Here is a 25,513-nt window from a genome sequence, read left to right as displayed (position 1 = left end):
TGCCATTGTACTCACGGACATCAGTAATGAGCAAGCCAGGACTGTCTCCCCACCTGGCGTTCCCATAACACAGGCCAACCCAACAGATTCAAGAGAATGAGATGAAGGGCCCAGAGCAAGTGTGAAACATGGGAGATTAACAAGACAAGAAGCCCATGCTGCCTCAGTGGCAAATGGAGCTCCCAGAAAGGAGGCCCATCAGGAGTGTGGCTTTGAAGGTACATGCCACTTTGCTAGACAATCCAGAACTGGCTGGAAGAGCTGTCCCTTCCTAGGTCTCAAATCAACCATTCATGTAATGGTTTTAATGAGCTGAGAGGAGGCTCTTCTTGCTGTCATTTAAACTCAGAGACTGAGAAAGATACATTAATTAAGACTCTTTAAATTCGGTTAAGGTCCTCGGAGTAATTTACACGCACACACACACACACACACACACACACACAATTTTTCTCCGGGTATTTCAAACCTAGGCAACCCAGGGCACAGTATTGATCAGCATTTTAGCACCACCATGGGTCTGGGACACAATTGTTCTGCTGCCTAGGAACAAATTTCTTTTGATTCGGTTGCAAAGGAGTTTCACTTCTTGCCCAGGGTGGACACTACAGGTGTGTGCTTCCGTGCCCAGCTATTGCTCAGGAACTTTTTTAAAGGGCTGCACGTAAGGAGGCCCCAGCTGCTGCTGTGATGGAGTCTTGGGAGGTACATTTATGGAGCAAGGAAGAGTTCTAAACCCAGACATTTCTCTGCCTTTAGAAGCCGTGCATCTGGTGGCAAGCTAGTAAGTTAGTCACTCATCAGAGTGTGGTCAGACATTGCCCACATGGTCCACGGAGAGCGAATGGCAGTTCCTCTAAATTGGTGATGAATCTAGAGGAAGTCTGGGTCTCAGCGACAGGGAAGAGATAGGAGGGGCCTGACACCAAAAGCAAAACAACCCATCCTGCTTTGCCCAGGTCATTCTCTGTTCTATCATAGAGTCCTGTTAAGCAGGAGCTGCTGTAGGCTTAGATAAACTGAGATAACTGGTCAACCTACACTATTGAGCTGCCATATCAGCTCTGAATGTTCTACTAGAATGAGAGAGAGGGGGAGAGGGGGAGTGGGAGAGAGAGAGGGAGAGGGAGGGAGAGAGAGAGAGAGGGAGAGAGAGAGAGGGAGAGGGAGAGAGAGAGAGAGAGAGAGAGAGAGAGAGAGAGAGAGAGAGAGAGAGAGAGAGAGAGAGACTCGGGCCAGTGGTACAAAACAAAACAAGTCTTCCATTCTTACTAAGCCACTGGGATTCCTTTGATAACATCATCATGGCCTGCCTGTCACATCAGTACAAATGCCTTTGGTCCACAGATCCTATTTTTCTTGTTGCAGCCTACCATGTCTGAAATACAACCGATCTCTCAGTCTTTCTACAGCCTTAAAAAAAAAGAGGACAAGCCTTTAATCCCAGCACTTGGGAGGCAGAGACAAGTGGATTTCTGAGTTCAAGGCCAGCCTGGTCTACAGAGTGAGTTCCAGGACAGCCAGGGCTACACAGAGAAACCCTGTCTCAAAAAACAAAAATCCAAAAACAAAGCAAAAAAAGAGTCCCCTTGGTCATGATGTCTCTTCATAGCAATAAAACCGTAAGACAGAAGTTGGTACCAGGGACTGGGGTATTGCTATAATAGGCCTGACCGTGTTTTTGTTTGAAGGAATGTGGACTTGGGGACATTGGATTAGGAAAGCAGTAGAGTGCTTTCAGTGTGGCTTAATTAGCCATCCTAGTAGGAACATGGAAGTCAATGGTGCTGAGGGTGATTTGAACTTTGGCCGCCTGGCTCAAGAGGTAAGAAAGATGATGTCGTGAGTGTAGGAGATCCTTTAGGGCATCTCAGTGCTAGTGTCCTGTGAGTAAAGTCAATGGGCAACTGCAACAGCCTGACCCAAGCAGGATGACAAAGGGCACAGACCCATCAGGAATGAAGGTGTGGCTCACTTCCCCAGGAAAAGATCCAAGACCTGCATGCAGAGGATGAAGGAAATAGAGAATGGGTAGTAGAGGAAGGTAGTTATAAATACCATCTAAGCCACATGACCAGTTACAGAAGCGAGGATTATAGTTGACATGAGTACTTCTGTTGTATTTTAAGAATGTATTTATACAAATAATTGTGTTTTCTTTCAATTTCTTTAACACAAATTATCATATTTAAGTTTGAGATACCAAAATATATTCCCCAAAGGACATTGACACCTATTCCAAATTTGCAATGTGTTTGTAGTTGTACAAGTGATAGTTATATTATATTAGGCATTATTATGACCCGAGTTTTTGTTTGTGGTTGTATGAGGGATAGTTATATCATGATTATGATAGGGCTATTGTTTTCATTTGGATGTAAGAAGATATGATTGTATGTCAAGTTGCCAAGGGGCAGACTGTGATAGCTATTCTCCATGGTCACCCTGACTATATCTAGAATGAACTGCAGTCCAGACATAGAGGACACACTTGTGATCCAGATCTTGAGGCTGAAAGACAAGGGCTTTTGATTCAGATCTTGAGGTGGGATGCCATATGCTTTTCATCACACCATTAATTGACACACATCTTTAATCCAGATCTTGAGGCATAGTAGCCATGCTTATAAAGATCTATAAGTAAATGGAATTAAAGAAAAGCTTAGGTCCAGGTGTGGTGGTGGTACACACCTTTTATTCCAGCACTTGGGAGACAGAGGCATGGAGATCTCTGAATTCAAGGCCACCCTGGTCTACAGAACAAGTTTCAGAACAGTCAAACATAGGCAGTTAAGGAATCCATGGCAAACAGAAAGCTGGTGAAGATAGAATTAAACAAGGGGACATGTTCTGGCCTCAGCATGTAGCAGAACGTGGCAGCTTCAGCCACATGATTCCGTCTTTAGAATCAAGGATGGAATTTCCCTCTGATACTAAGCAAAGTTGCAGAGGCCAGGAATGTATCAGGGGTATCCCTGCATGGAGGTCCAGAGAGGCCATTGTGTTGAAAGAGGCGTTGGATCTTTCTCCACATCTAAGGAAAGCCACTGGGGCCAAATATATGGCAGGGAGTTTGCCCAGCTGGTTTTTTGGTCTTGCTTTGGTCCAGTATTTCCTCACTACACTCCCTTCCCTCCATTTTGAGATGGTAATTTACATCCTGTGCCACTGTATATTGGGAATATGTGATCTGGTTTCTTTACTTTGATTTTATAGGCGATTACAGTTAAAAGATTGCATCAATCTCAGAAGAGACTTTGAACTTTGGACCTTTAAACATTGTTGAGACTGTGATAGACTATGGGGACTTTTGAAGTTAGACTAAATGCATTTGTTATGTCTACAAGCATGTGGGGGCCAGGGAGTGGAATGTGGTGGTTTGAATAGGTATGGCCCCCATAGACTCGTGTCTGAATGCTTGACCCACAGAGTGGCACTATTGGGAGGCGAGGCATTGTTAAAATAGGTGTGACCTTGTTGGAGGAAGTGTGTCACTGTTGGGGCAGGTTTTGAGGTCTCCTATGCTCAAGTTCTGCCCAGTATAGAATCCAGTCACTTTCTGTTGCCTGTGGACCAAGATGTAGAATTATCAGTTCCTTCTCCTGCACCATGTCTGTCTGTACTCTGCCGTGCTTCCCACTGTGATGATAGTGGACTAAGCCTCTGAACCTATAAGCCGGCCACAATTAAATGTTGTGTGTTTAAGAGTTGCTTTGGTCATGATGTCTCTTCACAGCAGTAAAACCCTAACTTAGCACTCAAACACATAAAATTAAAAAAGTAAATCTTTAATGAAACAACAAACCAGAATTCCAAAGAGTCACTTCCTAAGTGGCATTTTCTGTTTCTGCTCTCTGAAGTGTCCCTGAAAGCCTGTCACTTAATCAGTGTGCCTTGGGGTCCAGATAAAGGGCCAGGCTTTGGGGCATCACAGGCACGCAAGAAGGATCATCTCTGTGGCAATTTCAGAGTGTTCACGTCTTAGCTGTTTTGTTTGATTGGTTAAAATACTTAGCATTCTTCACATGTAAGAGTTTAACCTGGGCGGAGAAACCAGCTTGGTAGAGTCCAGGAAAACTCCAGAACCCATATGCTGTTCCTGGCAGTTGTTCTTACTCATTTACCGAGTCATAAAGATGTGTGGTTGCTGTTATTGTTTGCCTCCTAAATGTCCCCCAGAGCCAGTCTTTTGAAGACTTGGTTCCTAGGCCGTACTTCTATTGGGAAGTAGTGGAACCTCTGAGAGGTGAGGCTGGTAGAGGAATTGAGTCACTGTGTTAGGCCCTTGAAGGTGATATGACGACTCAAGCCCCTCCCTGCCCCACCCCCTCCACTGTTCTTCCTGCCTCCTGGCTATTGTGAGGTGACTGCTTCCTCTGCCCCCAGCTTCCCATTCACTAGGCTCTTCAACTTCACCCCAGGTCCAAAAGTAATAAGGTGGAATGACCATAGGCTGAGACTGAAATCACAAGCCAAACCCTTTCTTCTTTTAATGTGTGCATCTCAGATATTGTGTCAAAACGGATAACTAACGCAATTACTTTTAAAAAATAGTTAAAATTTAAATAATTATAAAATCATGTAACAACACAATAAAATGGTTGGCACTCATTAGTTTTAGAAATAGACATTTTACTTTAGAAATAGACATTTTACTGGGCATGGAGATGGCGGTACATGCCTCTACAGGATAGGACGGGAGGATTGCTACGAGCTTTGAGGCCAGCCTTAGCTACATAGCAGATACTGACTCGAAGAGCCAAAATGTAAGATAAGGAACAGAAAATTTACATGCCTACTACCCCAGTGCTAGGTAACCTGAGGCAGGGAGGCACTGAACGTTCAAATCCAACCTGGAGGTGCTGGTTACTCTGTTGATTTGGACAGATGGAGTCATCTGGGAAGACTGCACATCAAGCGATGAATTTCCTCCATCAGATTGGCCTGTGGGCCATTTCCTTGACTTATAACTGGTGTGAAAGGGCCCAGCCTGGGGTGTGCGTGGTGCCATCCCAGGCAAGTGTTCTTAGGTTGTGTAAGAAAGCAAGCTGAGCAAGCTGTGGACAGCAGGCAGTGAGTAGTCAGTATTCTACTTCCGTGGTCTCTGCTTCAGTTCCTGCCCTGGCTTCCCTCAGGGATGAGTGATAAAGAGTAAGTCAAACAAACACACAAATAAGACCCTTTCTTCCCCAATCACTTTAGATCATGGAGAAATGAGCAAGACTATTGCTGTGACAACTCTAACCATGAGGTATGGGGGAGGATTGCAGAAGTATTTGGAACTTTGATTTGGAAAAGCCGTTGAGTGTGCCAAACTTAATGGGCTGTTCTGTGGGAGCTTGGAGGATTAGCGAGTTGAGGGAAATACCGTCAGCAGACGCCTGGCTTGTGATGTTTCAGAGGGAAGGAAAAACTCTCTCAGGGCTCTTCGGATGATATTCTGAATTAAGAGCATGTGGTTTCTGTTTTACTAGGGTGGGTGAATTAGCTGTGATTAACAAGACTCTGGGCCACTGAAGTGAATCTGTTGTTCCTGGGACATGTGAGGCTGGTTAGCTGGGGCCTGTGAAGTCAGCTGTAGTTAACAAGAGGCAACAGCATTGAGGTGAAGTCTTCTGGGAACTATTTCTTCAGGGTGAGCACACACTCACTGTGGTCCAGATGGACCATCTCGAGATGACGACCAGACTTGGCAGTGTATGTGAGGCTCCCACATGGCATTGGTTTTAAAGGCACAAAGGGGTTGTGGGGAGCAGCTGAGGCTTGGCACCGTGTGACAGGATTGGAGTTCCTATGGCACCATATGACAGGATTGGAGGTCTTGTGGCACCATGTGACAGGATTGGAGGTCCTGTAGCACCATGTGTCAGAATTGGAGGTCCTGTAGAAAGACCCTGAAGCCATTTGTAAAGGTGCAGCCTCCATTGTGGACTCTCAGGATGGAAAGGGACATGGAGAAAGGCTGAGCTTTGGTTCCATGGACCAAGAAGTCCCGTGACCTTCCAAAACAGTGCCACAAGCTATGACCCAAGTGTTCAAATACAGGAGCCTGTGGGGGAACAATTCACACCCAAACCATAGCATAGGTGCACACGCACACGCGGATGAATTTATGGCCTTTTAAGAGTGAGAAGGGCACAGTCTGCATCAGACTGGCACAGGGAGAAAGATGCCCCATGGTTCCTGACCACCAGGCTCAGGTGCTTCTCAGAACTATGATGGCCACATAGGTTTTCACTAAGGCATTAACTGTAATCTTTCAGCACTGAAATGGTGAATCTTGGTGAAGTCTTAAAAGACCTGGTCATAAAATGGGTTAGATTTAGAATTATCATGTTGGCATTTGCAGGAACTGGATGTCTGAACATAGGTGACACAGGACTTCGACCACAGTGTAGATGACACAGAATTGTGTCTCTGTGCCCTTCCCCATATCTTCTTGTTTCTGAGACTTGTAAATACCCTAACCATACCTACCATAGCTGGTCCCTAGAATCTCATCCTTATCATACTTCATTTGTAGCACAGATTCTAAGAACTAGTTTGGACTGGTGAGTTGGACGGGCCAGTAATGTGTCAGGAATTCCCGATATCTCCTTTCAATCTTTTAAACAATTTTTTGACAGGTCCCATGTAGCCCAGACTGTTTTATGACTTACCACGTAGCCAGGCTGGCCTTGAACTTACCATCCTTCTCTTGTTTCCCAAGTACTGGGATGCTGAACATGTGCCTAGCACAGCAACTCTGAGGTACCATAGAATTCTACTCATTTTACACATTAGTACCACTTTTGCATTCTTAAAAATATAATTACTAGGACAATTATTGTTCTTCTGTGCCTCATTTTTCAAATTAAGTGGACCATAATCTTATTATATAACCATCTTCATTTTATAATATAGAAATTAATCAGATAACATATATCAAAAGCTATCTAGCAGGTCATGGTGGCACATACCTTTATTTCTAGTCTCAGGAGCCAGAAACAGACAGAACTTGGTGAGTTGAGGCCATCCTGGTCTACATAGTAAGACTTTGTGTCAAAACAACAGCAAAAGTAATCTAACTATATACTGAACGCATAGTGGATGATCTAAATTTAGCTTTTTTCCTTGTTCCTAAGCTGAGAATCTAAAGTAAGTTATCTGCCTTCTTAGAACTAGATATGGTGGCCACATAATATTTTCTAACAAGAGAGGAAAACGTGACCATAAAGCCTGGCATTGGAGTCTTCAGGAAAGGGGCTACCTTCATTGACGAGCTGTGATATCTTAAGAAAAGGAAACCTGAGAGATGTGTCTTCCAGGATCACCTGTTGTGGAAGACTTAGCTGTTGGCTTTAGTTTCTTTTATTCCCAATGGTTTAGAAACACCTTCCACACACTCTGTGATTTTATTTGTACACATGACAACCGGGGGCTGTGTTCCATCCCTCGGATCTTCCCAAGGAAATTGGGCAAATGGACTAGTTACTCTTTCATGACAGTGACCCAATACTTGGCAACCGAATGGAAAAAGAGCTGTTTTTGGTTTACAGTGTAAAGATATAGTCTACCATGCTAAGGAAGGCATAGTGACAGGGCTGTGGGACACCTGATGACATTGTATTTGCAGTTGGGATACAGAGAGGAAACAGGAAACGGAGCCAGCACCCAATGGCTGACTTCCTCCACTGAGGTCCTGCCTCCTAAAAAGCTCTACAGTCTTACAAAATAGCGCCACCATCTGGAGAACAAATGTCCAAATATATGAGCCTATGGGGGATACTTTACATCTAAACCACAACAGTAAGCTTGAGGGAGTTTGTGAGCACACAGCTTTAAAGCTGGAAGTGAGTGTGAGAGTTGGAGAGGGATGGCAGGGGAAGGGTGACAACTGCCCGTGACACAGTCTGTGTGCAGCAGCAATTGAATGCTAGCAGTAGAGATTGGCGTGAGAGGACCACACCTTTGGAGCAACTGGGATGAGGATACAAGGAAGATGAAGGATGAGAAAGTCCCTTCTAATTCTCAAGTCTCTCAGAAAGACAGATTGTCCACTCCTTCTTAAAGCCTGCAGGATGGACCTGCAGACGTAGCTCGGTTGGTAGATTGCTTGCTTGGCATGCACACAACATTGAGTTTTATCCCCCACACTGCATTGTCTAGCTCTTGGGAGGTAGAGCCTAGAGAATCAGTAATCAGTTCAGGGCCATCCTTGGCTATTGAATGAGTTTGAAGGTAACCTGGGCATATTAGACCCTATCTAAAAGTCATAAACTTAAGAGATTGCTTAGTCATTAGAAGTATGCACTGTTCTTGTAGAGGACCTGAGTTATGTTTCCAACACCCACATGGGGTGTTCACAATTGCCTATAACAGGAGATCCAGAAGCAGGCTTCTGTGGGTATTGGCACCCATGTATACATGAGTACACAGACACACACACACACACACACACACACACACACACACACACACATACACTCACACTTTTTTTAATTAAAAAAAAAACTTCAGGATAATTTGCTCTCAACCTTGACCTCATATGTTTTGAATACTTTTGAGCATCCCAGACACACACCTATGAAATTAAAGATAGGGAAATTAAAGACAAAAGGACACTCAAAAACTGAATGAACAGCAAATAGAGGCTGTGTTAGACACCGGAAAAATGCATGGCATCTGAATCTTTCTGTGACCTTGGAAAGTCCAGAGATTTTCAGAACTGTCAAAGAAAGATGAGGGATTAGAAAGACACTGGAGTCCATCCTAATCTACAAAGAGGTCCTCAAAAAGACATCTTTTCCCTTTCTACCCAAAGACTGCAGGACGGAAACTGGGGGTGTAGCTTAGTTTGTAGGATGCTTGGAAGGGGTGATAGATCCAGGAGGAAATCTTTCAGGGTTGTATTCCCTGTTGTATATAGTTGTTCCTTGCTATCCATAGGGAAGTGACTTCAGGGCATACACAGATCCCTCAATCCAGAGATGCTCAAGTTTCTCATACAGAATGGCTCAGCATTTGCTTATAGCCTCTCTTAAGCTATCGATAACAATGGCTAACAGAACACAATTAACAGAACACTATTTGCTGTGGACAGTTGTTATACTGTATTATTTAGGACACTGACAGGAAGTGTATGTTCCAGGGAGAGGGGAAAGTCGTTCAGTTTTCCCCAAGGATTCTTTGTTCTTGTCCACAGCTTAGGGGGCTGTGCATCCTAGCCCCAGTTCTATTCATAAGGCCTCTTGCTTGCAGACCCCTGCACCCCCGTGTGGTTTCAGAAGGGAGGGAGAAGCTTGGGGGTATGGCACAGCAGTGCTTGTCCATCGTTCCCTAAACTCTGGTTTAGTCCTCAGCGCTATCAAAATTTACAAGACAGAAAGAGGAGAGAAAAGAAAAGAATCAAACTGGGTGCAGAGCACAAACCAGGAATCTAATCCAGTACTCAAACGGTTGGGGCAAGAAAATCTGAAATTGCACTTGTCCTTAGTTACACAGCCAGGTTGGGGCTAGCCTGGGCTACACTGAGACTCTGTCTCAAAAGACTAAAAAAAAAAAAAAAAAAAAGGAAAGGGTAGCGAGAGATCTGTACTAAGAAGTCCAATACGATTAAGACTGTTAATTAGCCATGAAACCTCTTTACATAATGCATGGTATATCTGAGGTTGAGAGTCTATGTGAGGCCTATACAAAAAAACAATAAATTACAAAGTAGCAAATGGGAGAACAACGTGAGCTGTCATCAACATCAAAGATGAGCACAATTAAAATGAATTAGTCATGAGCCACATGAAGATGAAGGTTGTGGGTATTTGGATTTACGATTTACACCGAAATATACACCAATAACGGCACTTTATGGTAAGCCATCAAATCTAACTCGGTGTGACACCAGTTAGAGCTGAAGATGTCTAAATCCCAGGCAGAACTGGAGCCCAGCTGAGTGGATGGTGTAAGATTAAACATGAATTCACTTCTGCCCCAAAGGCTATCAGCGTGGATGGAATCAACTGTTTTTCTTTAAGAAAGAAATAAAACTTGTGTTGCCGCAGATGCATTTTCAGGACACTAAAGGCAGATTTCACAGAAATGAAGATGAGGGGAAGAGCAATTTACATTAACTGCTGAGCTCCGCCTTGCACGTTCCCTTGAGGCTGGACCCTCTGAGCCAGAACCGTGAGCCAGGGTCCAAGAGCACAAAGTTCCATGTGTCTGTAACCGTCACCACCCCACCACACAGCTCCACGTGAGGTGATTGTCTGTAACCGTCACCACCCCACCACACAGCTCCACGTGAGGTGATTGTCTGTAACCGTCACCACCCCACCACACAGCTCCACGTGAGGTGATTGTCTGTAACCGTCACCACCCCACCACACAGCTCCACGTGAGGTGATTGTCTGTAACCGTCACCACCCCACCACACAGCTCCACGTGAGGTGATTGTCTGTAACCGTCACCACCCCACCACACAGCTCCACGTGAGGTGATTGTGGTTGGGGATAATCCAAGTCTCTCAAGCTAGATCCTTCGCCAGTCAGGATCAAGCCATTTCCTCGCCTCCTTTTTTTATTTAATATTTTTTCTTTTATGTGTATTTGTATTAATGTTTCTGCCAACAACAGTCCAGAAGAGAACATTGGGCCCTTGAAGTTGGAGTTACAGGTGGTTATGAGCTGCTCCCCCCTCGATGCCCAGAACTGAATTCAGGTCCTCTTCTTACCTGCCAAGACATCTTTCTAGTCTCCTCCTTTTAGAGAACAGATCTCTTCGAGTGTGTGCATGCACTTGTGTGTGTGTGTGTGTGTGTGTGTGTGTGTGTGTGCTTCTGTGTGCATTGTGTGTGTGTATGTATGTGTGTGTATGTGCAGGTGCCCATGGAAACAAAATGGGGAGCTTCAAAATCCACATGAGCCTCCTGATGTGGTTAGAGGCGTCTCTTGTGCCCCTTTCAAGTAGCTTTCGGCTTCTATGCAATGTTAACTCCATCTAGACATCAAGAAGACATGGCGCCTCCATGTTAGATCTCCCAGGAGAGCATGCGTACACTTTTTGAAGTTCTTAAAGGCACATTACTGTAACCTGCAAATACTGACCAGGGCTATAATCTGGAGGTCAGGAACTAAAGCCTTCAGATTTGAGTGACCAAGGGACCTGTTCCGGATCACAAAGAAGCTAAAGGTAGCTCTGATAAACTCGCAGAGATTCAAGCACTCATCTGAATTTAACTAAAAGGCTTTTGGGCGAAATGAGAGAAAAAACCAGAGGTAGCACGAGAAGAAGAAAAAGCGACACACAGTCATTTTAACTGACAACTTGAAACAATCTCAAATTCCCTGGAAGGAGCCCTCAGTATGGAATTGCCTAGGTAAGGCTGGTTGTCCTGATTGTCATGGTTAAGGGCAGATGTAGCATTAGCCCTTGGTTTAGGGCCCTGCACTGCCCAAGAGATAGATAATCAAGTCCTAGAAATGTTTTCCTTCATTCTCACGTGTCCCTGCTCTTCCCTGACTGTGCCTGTGACTAGTGCCTTCAAGTTCCTGCCTTCTTGGAGACAATGGACTGTGACCTGGAATTGGAATTGGAATAAATTCTGCTTGTTAAAATTGTTTTGTCCGAATATTTTAATCACAACAACAGAAACGAAACAAAGGTGGCATGTCTTTAATGCCCAGCACTGGGGAGGCACAGACAGGTAGAGCTCTGAGTCTGAGGCCAGCCTGGTCTACATAGCAAGACTCTGCCTCAAAACAAAACAAAACAAAAAACAAAACAAAACACCCCCCCCAAAGGATGTCTCTTTACCTTCTTTGTCTTTCTACAATTTACTTATGATGTGCCAGAGAGACAGAGACAGAGAGTTTTCTCTGTGCTTCCCCCCCGCCCCATTTATCCTATTTAGTATTCTATGGGATTTCTAGATTTGTATGGTTTTTTTTTTTTGTTTGGTTTTTTTTTTTTGTTTGTTTTGGTTTGTTTTTATTTGTTTCTTCAAGACAGGGTTTCTCTGTGTACCCCTGGCTGTCTTGGAGCTCACTCTGTAGACCAGGCTGGCCTTGAACTCAAAGCCTCTGCCTTCCAAGTGCTGTGAATAAGGCGTGTGCCACCATGGCACGGCTGGGTCTGACCACATTAATTAACTGGTAACATTAATTTGAGGATTTCTCTGTCATAATTGCTCTGGGTATTTCTTTTGGTTTCTTCTCTCGGCGTGGCTCGCCCTTCCATCTCTGTCGACATATCCAGAAGCCTGGAGGATTCCTTTGCCTCTGTCTGTGTCCTGTGATCTAATGAGGCCTCAAAGCAGGCTCCATGCCTGTGCAGAGAGCCTTCATCTCCAGCATGCTTTGTGAGCTTATATTCTGATCTGTCTGCTTGGGCTACTCTTGGGCTCTTTCTGGGATGTTCTGACCCCGATTCTTTTCTCCAGTTCTCTCACATCGAACCATTTAGCTCATCTCAACTCCCCAAGTGAATGCAGACCTCACAAGGTAAGGGCTCAGCCTCCCAGCTCATCCCCACCTCACATACCAGTTCAACTGTCATATAGGAAGGGGTCCCTATAACTCCCTCCTCGGTCTCAATTATCTCCTGGAACAGCTCACACAGAACCCGGAAGAGTGCTTTTTACTATTGCCTGGTTATTATAAGGGAGACAACTCAAAAATAGGCTAGCAGAAGAGATATGTTTTGGTGGGCCTTGTAATTTGTTTCTTGCAAGCTGGGGTGCTGTACTGGGTGATTGGGTGGAATGGCCAGAGGCGAAGGGGCTGCATAATGATTTGATAAAACCTCAATGATGTTGACTCTAGCAAAACAGCCTTCCTTTAACAAATGTTTTATTATGTATGTGTGCTCACATGGGTGTGTCGGTGTTTACAGAGCACGCCAGTCAGAAGATGATGCCAGACCCTTTGGACCTGGGGTAACAGGCATTTGTAAGCCACCTGTCATGGGTGCTCGCATCACAACCCTGGTCCTTGTGACTGCGCAGGAAGTGCTCCTAACCACTGAGCAATCTCTCCAGTCTCAAAGTAGCTTTTCTTGAAGACCGGTCTTGTTAAGAATTTATCTGGTGTCTTAAAAATGGCTGTTTTCTTCTCTGTCTGCTGGCAACACGAGGGAGTATTCTGGGATGGTCTATGGGTGCATCTTGGAGTCAGACTGTAATGAGTTCAGGTTAAGTGGCAGGCATTGGGAGTTCACAAGTTAAAAGTCAGCATGAAGTGCACAAAGAATTTGACGCCAGACTGGGATAAACAAGTCTTGTACTAAGTGAAAAGAACTTGGTTAGAGATCCTGGGAGTAAAACTCACAATAGCGTAGTCAGCGTTAACTCAGAGACAATGCGGTCTGACCCTGAGCCTTGATCACAGCAGATGTTTCCCTGCAGCTGTGCTGGTGCCCGCCAGGTAGTCCGCTGTAGCAGCTGTGTTTTCCTGTATCTGTCTGTCTTTCTGGGAGAGAGATTTGCCCTCTGACCCCTCTTCTCCTTCTCCATGAGACCCAAGGAAAGCACCTGATTTTTCCCTCAGTCCAGTTCATTCTTTCTATTTTCTTCTCTTTTGCTTTTCCTTGTGTCTTAGTCAGGGTTTCTATTCCTGCATGAACATCATGACCAAGAAGCAAGTTAGGGAGGAAAGGGTTTATTCAGCTTACACTTCCACATTGCTGTTCATCAGTAAAGGAAGCTGGGACTGGAACTCAAAAAGCAGGAGCTGATGCAGAGGCCATGGAGGGATGTTCTTTACTGGCTTGCTTCCCCTGGCTTGCTCAGCCTGCTCTCTTATAGAACCAGGACTACCAGCCCAGAAATGGTACCACCCACAAGGGGACCTCCCCACCCCCACCCCCTTGATCACTAATTGAGAAAATGCCTTACAGCTGGATCTCGTGGAGGCATTTCCCCAACTGAAGCTCCTTTCTCTGTGATAACTCCAGCCTGTGTCAAGTTGACACAAAACTAGCCAGTACACCTTGTTTGAGCCAGGATCACATATAGTACAGCCTAGCCTCCAAGTCACTATGTAGCCAATAATGACCTTGAACTTTTGACCTTTCTGCTGCTACCAAGTGCTAGGATTAAAGTACTGTATGCCACCATTTATAAGCCCAGGGGCTCGTGCATACTAAACAAGTGCTCCACTATCGGGCTGCAGGCCTGCTCCTACACAGCTCTTTACTTGACGGTAGTAGTGTATGGGTTTTTTTTTTTTTTGGTTGTTGCTGTCTTGATGCTTGGTGTCATGTACCCAGACTGTCATCACCGGTGTACCCAAGGCTGACCTTCAACTCCCCATCCTCCTCCCACCCCTCCCAAGTGCTGGGATGCTTTCCTGGCTTGGCTTGCTCATTAAGTCTTAAATCATGCCTTTGAGCTCCTTACAAGCAATCGCCATCATTAATTTTTTTTTTTTTACCTGTTCTGCTTGTTGTCCTTTTACCAACTAGAATATGAGCTCTGACCTGCTCCTCTAGAGCCCAGGATACTGCCGGTACCCAGGAGAGATGGAGTAAACGTGGCGAGTGGGCTTTCCTTCCTTATCTTCATTCATCCATGAAGCTAACAAAATAAAATATCACCCAGTACAACTTAATATTATGTAATTTGATATAAGCCTACCTATGTTTGAACTGGTAGTTGAAGCCATTTAGTAGAGTAAATTAATCTGGTGGAACTAGATTACCCTGGGGCAGTGCCTTCGATCTTCACGATTTCACAGCACAGATAGAAAATAAAATGTGTTCAATAACCAACCAAAGGCTTTCATCTCAAAGACCTAAGACCTCAGTGTCTAGCCTTATTTGCTTCCAGTGTGCTGCACCAAACACACTTTGATATAACAGGGGTGTTTAGGACCAGTGAGAGGGCTCAGTGGGATGAGGGTGTCTGCCACCAGGCCTGGTGACCTAAGTTTGATTCCCTACAATCTACATGGTGGTACAAAACAGCTGGCTCCTAAAAGTTATCCTCTGGCCTCCATGTATGTATGCATGCACAGAGAGAAGGAGAAAGGAAGAGGGAGATGAGGGAGAGGGAGGGGGGAGGGACAGAGGGAGAGGGATAGAGGGGGAGGGACAAAGGGAGAGGGATAGAGGGAGAAGGACAGAAGGAGAGGGAGAGAGAGAGGGAGAGGGAGTGGGAGAGGGAGAGGAAGGGTGTATGTTTAACCCATGATCCCATTAGCCAGATTGATCAGAATGGTCTGCAAAGACAACAAAGCAAAGACCAAGAAGGAGAGGAAGATGATCAAGACTACACTGTAGAAAAAAGATTGAACCTGGGCGTGGTGGCAGAGGCTGTAGTATTAGCTCTTGGGAGGAGGAAGCAGGATGATCCGAAGTTCAAGGCCAGAGTTGGCTTATGTAGCAAATGTGAATCCAGACTGGGTTATAAGATAAACAGAGTAAAAAAAAATGATTTAAAAAAAATACCTAAACCATAATCCATGCCATCCTACTGTCATGCAAACCCCTCCCCAGGGATGTGGTCTCATCTCTCTTGTTGGTTTCCAGTCTTGAATGCTCCACCTAGTGCTGTGCCCCTCCCCCACAACCTATTACCAGCATTCTACCCACCAGCTCCCAGCAGCTCAGCATCCAGGCCTTCCCAACAGCACCCCTCCCCTGAGCTGTTGTGGGGGGTGCTTGGCCTACTACAATGTTTGCTGTAATTGGGTGACTGGGTTCAACCTTATATTTTGAGGTGAAACACCAGGTATCTCAGACAGGTCAAGTCAAGGAGTTGTGCTGGCCACGAGACTACCCATGGGCACGCTGGGGACGTGGGTATCTTGGTCCTCTGTTCTTTTCCACTGCTCAGCTTAAAGTTCTCTGCTAATAATAACGCTCATGATTTATTGATGGTGATAACTGACTCAGCAAAGAGTCTGTATGATCTGTAGTGACGACCAGATGGTCCTTAATAAAACATTAATACAGCAAAAGCAAGTGGCATTTAATAAGAGATCATATAAGTCTGTCTGGGAGCCATAGAACACATTTTTTTTTTCGAGATTGCCTAATAATATCGAATTATCAGGCACATTATAAAAGAGGAAATCAACTCCAAACCATGATGTTTGGAAAATGTTTTGGTTGTTGCAGATATCAGATAATAAAAGATTTTAAATTTAATTTTACCCCAGATTTTTCAACGCTAGCATGATTATTGTTTAGGGCAATTCACAAGAAATGGCAGAGACCTTACTAAAAATAAAAGAACGCTTTCAGAACGCCTTTTTTTCTTGAAGTTCCCTTTAAAGCCACACTATACCTTTCTTTCCTCTGTTATGGTAAACCCAATGTCTATGATTCATAAAGACATTTTTGGTTTCTCACTTAGATATTCTTGTTTGTCTGTTTGCTGATTGGCTAGTATTAAAATGTTTTGGATTTATTTGTTTGTTTGTGGAAAGAGTCCTGCTAGAAAGCAGGCGAGCCTTGAACTCTTGATCCTCCTGACTGCCATGGTCATAAGCATGTGCCATCACCCCAATCAAAATAATGTATGTTAATATCAAGATGAGATACAATAAGCCCTTTGACTGGACCACACGGGCTACTTTGGGACTCACGATTAGAGAACTCTGCAGAGCTGAAGGGCTGGCAAGGTGTTGTAGCCCCACCAAGGTGTGGCCCCAGCATTCAGAATCCTGAGGGAAAAAGACTGAGTTAAAACCAAAACAAACAAACAAAAAACTGTGCTCAAAAATCAAACAGAAGCAATAACCTGTTTTGGATAGATGAATTTTATTCAGCCATAAAGTAAAAGGCGGAGACTGGCATCTATATTCAGATGTTAGATTCATCCCTAATTTACCTATCAAGCAGAAGCCTAAAATTCAAGTATGGACTCTGGCCTGGGCTCACACCCTCCATTCCTAGACAGATTCCATCACTGGCTTTTTGTTGTCGCCCCGTTTTGTTCTTTTCAGACAGGGTCCATGCTTAAGTCCATAAACCCTCGGAACTTGCTCTACAGTTCAGGCTGGCCTCGTGTTCACGCGGAGGTGCGCTCTTGCCTGTGTGCATGGGCATGTGTGGGTCAAAGGTTAACATGCAGTGTCTTCCTCCATCATGCCCCACTTCGTTTATTTGGGAAGATTCTCCGGAGGAACCTGGAGCTTGCTGCTTTGGCTAGTCTACCTGCTAGTGTGCCCTAGCCACCTGTCTCTACCTCCTGAGTGCTGGGCTCAGCTAGCTGCTGTTGTGATTTCTTGTGGGGGTCTGAACTCCAGTCCTTACATGTGCATGCCAAGTACTTTGTCCACGGAGTCATCGCCCCAGGATTTCATGCAGCCCAGTGTAGCTTCTAATTTAATATGGCTGGCCTTGAATTCCTGGTCCTCCTTCTGCTATACCCCCAGTGCTGGGCACTGCTCTGTTTATTTGGATGGAGGACAGAGCCCAAAGGTTTCTGCACGCCAGCCAAGCTCTGTACCTACTGAGTTTCATCCCTAGCTAATGTCTGACCTTAAGTGTTGCTATGACGTCTCTAGAGAATCTTTATGTCTCAACCATTTCTAGTTCCTGTAGAGAATGTTAACATTCTCTGACAGTTAAGAAGGAAGAGATGAACAAGGGGGACCTCTGAGTTCTTAAGTCTGCCTTCTTGCCTTCTGTGGATCTTTCTCATCAAGGTCCTGCCTGACCTAAGGCTGGGCTTGTGGACATTATCATCTCTATGAATGGGGAAACGGAGGCTCATAGGAGTGGAAACAGCAAATACCACAGAGATGAGACTGCGACTTGTGCCACTTTGAAAGCCACAACACAACCTCCTCTCGGTCAGCCTCTGGCACTGCCATTTGCCTTTGAAGGCATGCAATGCCCCAAATTAACCTGTAAGTCCAGGAACCAGGTAACTCCTTGGGATGCTGGGAGTTGTGGTTCTTGGGAAAATAACAAAGCCTCATGGGAAAGTATGGTAGCCTATAGGTTTGTCCTTATAAGCCCCCTGCAACACATGGCTTGAGGCCACTCTCAGCTGGAAAATACCTGGAAATGGTCCTGACCAAAGTCCATCATCTCTCGGTCAGTTTCATATTTAATAAAGCTTGGTCCAAAATGGTGGAGTTGATTTTCTCCTGTGAATCTCCAGATTAATAGACACTGGGACTTTTCTTGTCTCCAGTGTGAGGAAGATGGACATTGAAAGTGGAGAGCAAAGCCACTTGAAATCAGAAATTCCCGAGTGCCCACTTCCTATTAGCTGCCTAGATTCTCCAGAAAAACTAGGTTCACTGTGAACTTATGTGTACACTCCTTTGAGGAGAAAATGAGATGTGTGAAGATTTCAAAGTGTGATAGTAGAAAACAATGTTCCCCCTCTACCAACAGTGAAGAAAAACAAAAACCAGACACCAAAACTCCAAGGTGCACAGGTGAACGGAATTCAGCGCCCAGAGGTTTCCTCTCCCTTAGTCTGCACTAACAGATGTCTGGCTGGTGTGTTTAAAGAGCAATCAGGATGGAGTCATATGCTAAGATCAGGTTTTCTTGCCAACCTGTTTTTCCCATTGCAATTAGCCGTTTCAGGAACCCTACCAAACAACGACTGTGTACGCAGTTCCCTGTCCCCCTCCAATTATAACCCAGCTAGGAAGCTTTATTGGTAGTAAATTGCTCTAGATGAAACTACCACACCTTGCCTACCATCGCCACAGTGTTCTCTCCATTCTCAGCTGTCCTTTGACCAGGCAGATGAGTATGAAAAGATCCTTTTGTAGATAACAGACTGTTCATACAAACTGAAGAAATATTATCTAACTGAAATCAGCCCATCTCTCTGGGCTGCCCCAGAAGGGATTCTCCCATGAAAACTAAGATGGTTGAGGATTCTTTGCCCTCTAAGGCATTTTGTAGCTGAGTTTGCTGCCATCTTTTTATTGGATTTACACACTAATAAGTAATTTTTTTTTTGAGGCAGAGTCTCACTATGCAGTCCTGGACAGAATTCACTGTGTAGACCAGACTGGCCTCAAATTCTCAGAGATCTACCTGGCTTCTTTTCATTTTGAATGCTGGAATTAAAGGCATGTCCTACATCCGATCTTTCCAGCCTTCTTTGCAGTTACTAGGAGCTGTGAGCCTGGCTGTTGGCCTCTGAAAACAATGAATGTGCCAACCTCATAGTAAGCTCTCATGGGGGTGGGAGCCAACAGCTACTCTCTTGCTGCTCATTGCAGGTTAGCCAGGTTTCTATTGCTGCAGTGAGACACCATGTCCAAAAAAACCAGGTTGGGGAAGAAAGGGATTATTCATCTTATACTTCCACATTGCTGTTCATCCCCAAAGGAAGTCAGGACAGACACTCACACAGGACAGGGACCTGGAGGCAGGGGCTTTGGAGGAGTGCTACTTACTGGCTTGCTTGGGCCTTTTCAACCTGCTTGGGCCCGATTGCATATATAGCACTTCCATTGGCTAATAGACTGATAACTCTGGCTTGTGTCAGGTTGACACAGAACCAGCCTGTATACTGTGTCAGAGCCTTCCTTCACCAGCCCAGTTCCCAAAGAGCCTATCCCCCACAACTCCCAACTCCCTCTGCCTGCACCTGGAACCCCCTTAGATGGAAGTCACTGAGCAAATCACCAGCTATCATGCACTGGAGTCTTTATGCTGCAGGGGTTTATTCTGTGTTACCATACCAGAATTTACTTTTTAGTGAGTGGTTACTTTTATCCATCTACTATGCTACACACCACAACCTGCAGTTTCCCCACCACTGCCCCTCCATCCCCTCTGCTTCTGCTAGCTTTATAGGAAAGCTACAAAGCTCTGTGGACATGGAGGGCCAGAAAATGGTTTAGTAGGTGGGGATGCTTGTTGTTCAAGCATGAGGACCTGAGTTTGAACTCAAGCATCCACACAGAAAGACAGCTGTGGCTCTGTGAGGGTATAAACCAGCATCAGGGGACAGAGATGAACAGATCCCAGGAACTTGCCAGCCAGCCAGCCAGCCAGCCAGCCAAGGCATTGAGCTTCTTGGCTCAGTGAGAGATTCCGACTCAAAATAACGAGGTAGGGAGTGATAGAGGAAGACACAGCATGTCCTGTTCTGGTTTCATGTTTCCATGTGAACATCTGTACCTTCATTCATTCGTATATATGGCACACACACACATCTTTTTTTTTTTGTTATTAGGTATTTATTTCATTTACATTTCCAAAGCTATCCCAAAAGTCCCCACACCCTCCCATACCCACTCCCCACCCCCCACTCCCACCTCTTGGACCTGGCATTCCCCTGTACTGAGGCATATAAGGTCTGCACTACCAATGGGCCTCTCTTTGCAGTGATGGCCGACTAGGCCATCTTCTGATTCATATGCAGCTAGAGACACGAGCTCTGGGATGGGTACTGGTTATTTCATATTGTTGTTCCACCTATAAGGTTGCAGATCCCCCTAGCACCCTGGGTATTTCCTCCATCTCCTCCATTGGGGGCCCTGTGATCCATCCAATAGCTGACTGTGAGCATCCACTTCTGTGTTTGCTAGGCCCTGGCATAGTCTCACAAGAGACAGCTATATCAGGGTCCTTTCAGCAAACTCTTGCTAGTGTATGCAATGGTGTCAGCGTTTGGAGGCTGATTATGGGATGGATCCCCGGGTATGGCAGTCTCTAGATGGTCCATCCTTTCTTCTCAGCTCCAAACTCTGTCTCTGTAGCTCCTTCCATGGGTGCCTTGCTCCCAATTCCAAGAAGGGGCAAAGTATCCACACCTTGGTCTTCGTTCTTCCCGAGCTTCATGTGTTTCGAAAATTGTATCTTATATCTTGGGTATTCTAAGTTTCTGGGCTAATATCCACTTATCAGTGAGTACATATCATAAGAGTTCTTTTTTTTTTCTTTTTTTTTCCTTTCTTTTCTTTTTTTTTCCCAGTTTTTATTAGGTATTTAGCTCATTTACATTTCCAATGCTATACCAAAAGTCCCCCATACCCACTCACCCCCACTCCCCTACCCACCCACTCCCCCTTTTTGGCCCTGGCGTTCCCCTGTACTGGGGCATATAAAGTTTGCGTGTCCATTGGGCCTCTCTTTCCAGTGATGGCCGACTAGGCCATCTTTTGATACATATGCAGCTAGAGTCAAGAGCTCCGGGGTACTGGTTAGTTCATAATGTTGTTCCACCTATAGGGTTGCAGATCCCTTTAGCTCCTTGGGTTACTTTCTCTAGCTCCTCCATTGGGAGCCCTGTGATCCATCCATTAGCTGACTGTGAGCATCCACTTCTGTGTTTGCTAGGCCCCGGCATAGTCTCACAAGAGACAGCTACATCTGGGTCCTTTCGATAAAATCTTGCTAGTGTATGCAATGGTGTCAGGGTTTGGATGCTGATTATGGGGTGGATCCCTGGATATGGCAGTCTCTACATGGTCCATCCTTTCATCTCAGCTCCAAACTTTGTAACTCCTTCCATGGGTGTTTTGTTCCCAATTCTAAGGAGGGGCAAAGTGTCCACACTTCAGTCTTCATTCTTCTTGAGTTTCATGTGTTTAGCAAATTGTATCTTATATCTTGGGTATCCTAGGTTTGGGGCTAATATCCACTTATCAGTGAGTACATATTGTGTGAGTTCCTTTGTGAATGTGTTACCTCACTCAGGATGATGCCCTCCAGGTCCATCTATTTGGCTAGGAATTTCATAAATTCATTCTTTTTAATAGCTGAGTAGTACTCCATTGTGTAGATGTACCACATTTTCTGTATCCATTCCTCTGTTGAGGGGCATCTGGGTTCTTCCCAGCTTCTGGCTATTATAAATAAGGCTGCTATGAACATAGTGGAGCATGTGTCCTTCTTACCGGTTGGAACATCTTCTGCATGTATGCCCAGGAGAGGTATTGCAGATCCTCCGGTAGTACTATGTCCAATTTTCTGAGAAACCGCCAGACTGATTTCCAGAGTGGTTGTACAAGCTTGCAATCCCACCAAAAATGGAGGAGTGTTCCTCTTTCTTCCACATCCTCGCCAGCATCTGCTGTCACCTGAATTTTTGATCTTAGCCATTCTGACTGGTGTGAGATAGAATCTCAGGGTTGTTTTGATTTGCATTTCCCTGATGATTAAGGATGCTGAACTTTTTTCAGGTGCTTCTCAGCCATTCGGTATTCCTCAGGTGAGAATTCTTTGTTTAGCTCTGAGCCCCATTTTTTAATGGGGTTATTTGATTATTTTGGAGTCCACCTTCTTGAGTTCTTTATATATATTGGATATTAGTCCCCTATCTGATTTAGGATAGGTAAAGATCCTTTCCTAATCTGTTGGTGGCCTTTTGGTCTTATTGACAGTGTCTTTTGCCTTACAGAAGCTTTGCAATTTTATGAGGTCCCATTTGTTGACTCTCGATCTTACAGCATAATCCATTGCTATTCTATTCAGGAATTTTTTCCAGTGTGCCTATATCTTCGAGGCTTTTCCCCACGTTCTCCTCTATAGGTTTCAGTGTCTCTGGTTTTATGTGGAGTTCCTTAATCCACTTAGATTTGACCTTAGTAAAAGGAGATAGGAATGGATCAATTCACATTCTTCTACATGATAACCACCAGTTGTGCCAGCAACATTTGTTTAAAATGCTGTCTTTTTTCCACTTGATGGTTTTAGCTCCCTTGTCGAAGATCAAGTGTCCATAGGTGTGTGGGTTCATTTCTGGGTCTTCAATTCTATTTCATTGGTCTACTTGTCTGTCAATATACCAGTACCATGAGTTTTTATCACAATTGTTCTGTAGTACAGCTTTAGGTCAGGCATGGTGATTCCACCAGAGGTTCTTTTATCCTTGAGAAGAGTTTTTGCTATCCTAGGTTTTTTGTTATTCCAGATGAATTTGGAGATTGCCCTTTCCACTTCGTTGAAGAATTGAGTTGGAATTTTGATGGAGATTGCATTGAATCTGTAGACTGCTTTTGGCAAGATAGCCATTTTTACTATATTGATCCTGCAAATCCATGAGCATGGGAGATCTTTCCATCTTCTGAGATCTTCTTTAATTTCTTTCTTCAGAGACTTAAAGTTCTTATCATACAGATCTTTCACTTCCTTAATTAGAGTCATGCCAAGGTATTTTATATTATTTGTGACTATTGAGAAGGGTGTTGTTTCCCTAATTTCTTTCTCAGCCTGTTTATCCTTTATGTAGAGAAAGGCCATTGATTTGTTTGAGTTAATTTTATATCCAGATACTTCATTGAACCTGTTTATCAGGTTTAGGAGTTCTCTGGTGGAATTTTTAGGGTCACTTATATATACTATCACATCATCTGCAAAAAGTAATATTTTGACTTCTTCCTTTCGAATTTGTATCCCCTTGATCTCCTTTTGTGGTCAAATTGCTCTGGCTAGGACTTCAAGTACAATGTTGAATAGGTAGGGAGAAAGTGGGCAGCCTTGTCTAGCCCCTGGTTTTAGTGGGATTGCTGCTAGCTTCTCTCCATTTACTTTGATGTTGGCTACTGTTTTGCTGTAGATTGCTTTTATCATGTTTAGGTATGGGCCTTGAATTCCTGATCTTTCCAAGTCTTTTATCATGAATGGGTGTTGGATTTTGTCAAATGCTTTCTCAGCATCTAATGAGATGATCATGTGGTTTTTGTCTTTGAGTTTGTCTATATACTGGATTACGTTAATGGATTTCCATATATTAAACCATCCCTGTATCCCTGGAATGAAACCTACTTGGTCATGATGGATGATTGTTTTGATGTGTTCTTGGATTCGGTTGGTGAGAATTTTATTGAGTATTTTTGCAACGATATTCATAAGGGAAATTCGTCTGAAGTTCTCTATCTTTGTTGGGTCTTTCTGTGGTTTAGGTATCAGAGTAAGTGTGGCTTCATAGAATGAATTGGGTAGAGTACATTCTGCTTCTATTTTGTGGAATAGTTTGTGCAGAACTGGAATTAGATCTTCTTTGAAGGTCTGATAGAACTCTGCACTAAACCCATCTGGTCCTGGGCTTTTTTTTTTTTTTTTTTTGGTTGGGAGACTATTGATGACTGCTTCTGCTTCTATTTCTTTAGGGGATATAGGACTGTTTAGATCATTAACCTGATCTTGATTTAACTTTGGTACCTGGTATCTGTCTAGAAATTTGTCCATTTCATCCAGGTTCTCCAGTTTTGTTGAGTATAGCCTTTTGTAGAAGGATCTGATGGTGTTTTGGATTTCTTCAGGATCTGTTGTTATGTCTCCCTTTTCATTTCTGATTTTGTTAATTAGGATGCTGTCCCTGTGCCCTCTAGCGAGTCTGGCTAAGGGTTTATCTATCTTGTTGATTTTCTCAAAGAACCAGCTCCTCCTTTGGTTGATTCTTTGAATAATTCTTGTTTCCACTTGGTTGATTTCGCCCCTGAGTTTGATTATTTCCTGCCGTCTACTCCTCTTGGGTGAATTTGCTTCCTTTTGTTCTAAAGCTTTTAGGTGTGTTGTCAAGCTGCTAATGTGTGCTCTCTCTAGTTTCTTTTTGGAGGCACTCAGAGCTATGAGTTTTCCTCTTAGAAATGCTTTCATTGTGTCCCATAAGTTTGGGTATGTTGTGGCTTCATTTTCATTAAACTTCAAAAAGTCCTTAATTTCTTTCTTTATTCCTTCCTTGATCAAGGTATCATTGAGAAGTTTGTTGTTCAATTTCCAAGTGAATGTTGGCTTTCTATTATTTATTTTTTTATTGAAGATCAGCCTTAGTCCATGGTGATCTGATAGGATGCATGGGACAATTTCAATATTTTTTGTATATGTTGAGGCTTGTTTTGTGATCAATTATGTGGTCAGTTTTGGAGAAGGTACCATGAGGTGCTGAGAAGAAGGTATATCCTTTTGTTTTAGGATAAAATGTTCTGTAGATATCTGTTAGATCCATTTGTTTCATAACTTCTGTTAGTTTCACTGTGTCCCTATTTAGTTTCTGTTTCCATGATCTGTCCATTGGTGAAAGTGGTGTGTTGAAGTCTCCCGCTATTATTGTGTGAGGTGCAATGTGTGCTTTGAGCTTTACTAAAGTTTCTTTAATGAATGTGGCTGCCCTTGTATTTGGAGCATAGATATTCAGAATTGAGAGTTCCTCTTGGAAGATTTTATCTTTGATGAGTATGAAGTGCCCCTCCTTGTCTTTTTTGATGACTTTGGGTTGGAAGTCGATTTTATTAGATATTAGAATGGCTACTCCAGCTTGTTTCTTCATACCATTTGCTTGGAAAATTGTTTTCCAGCCTTTCATTCTGAGGTAGTGTCTGTCTTTTTCCCTGAGATGTGTTTCCTGTAAGCAGCAGAATGTTGGGTCCTGTTTGTGTAGCCAGTCTGTTAGTCTATGTCTTTTTAGTGGGGAGTTGAGTCCATTGATATTAAGAGATATTAAGGAAAAGTAATTGTTGCTTCCTATTATTTTTGTTGTTAAAGTTGGCAATCTGTTCTTGTAGCTGTCTTTTTTTAGGTTTGTTGAAGGATTACTTTCTTGCTTTTTCTAGGACGTGGTTTCCTTCCTTGTATTGTTTTTTTTATGTTATTATCCTTTGAAGGG

Source organism: Mus musculus, chromosome 6 (assembly GCF_000001635.26).
Source record: "Mus musculus strain C57BL/6J chromosome 6, GRCm38.p6 C57BL/6J".
Taxonomy (NCBI): domain Eukaryota; kingdom Metazoa; phylum Chordata; class Mammalia; order Rodentia; family Muridae; genus Mus; species Mus musculus.
This window is presented reverse-complemented; position numbering follows the sequence as displayed.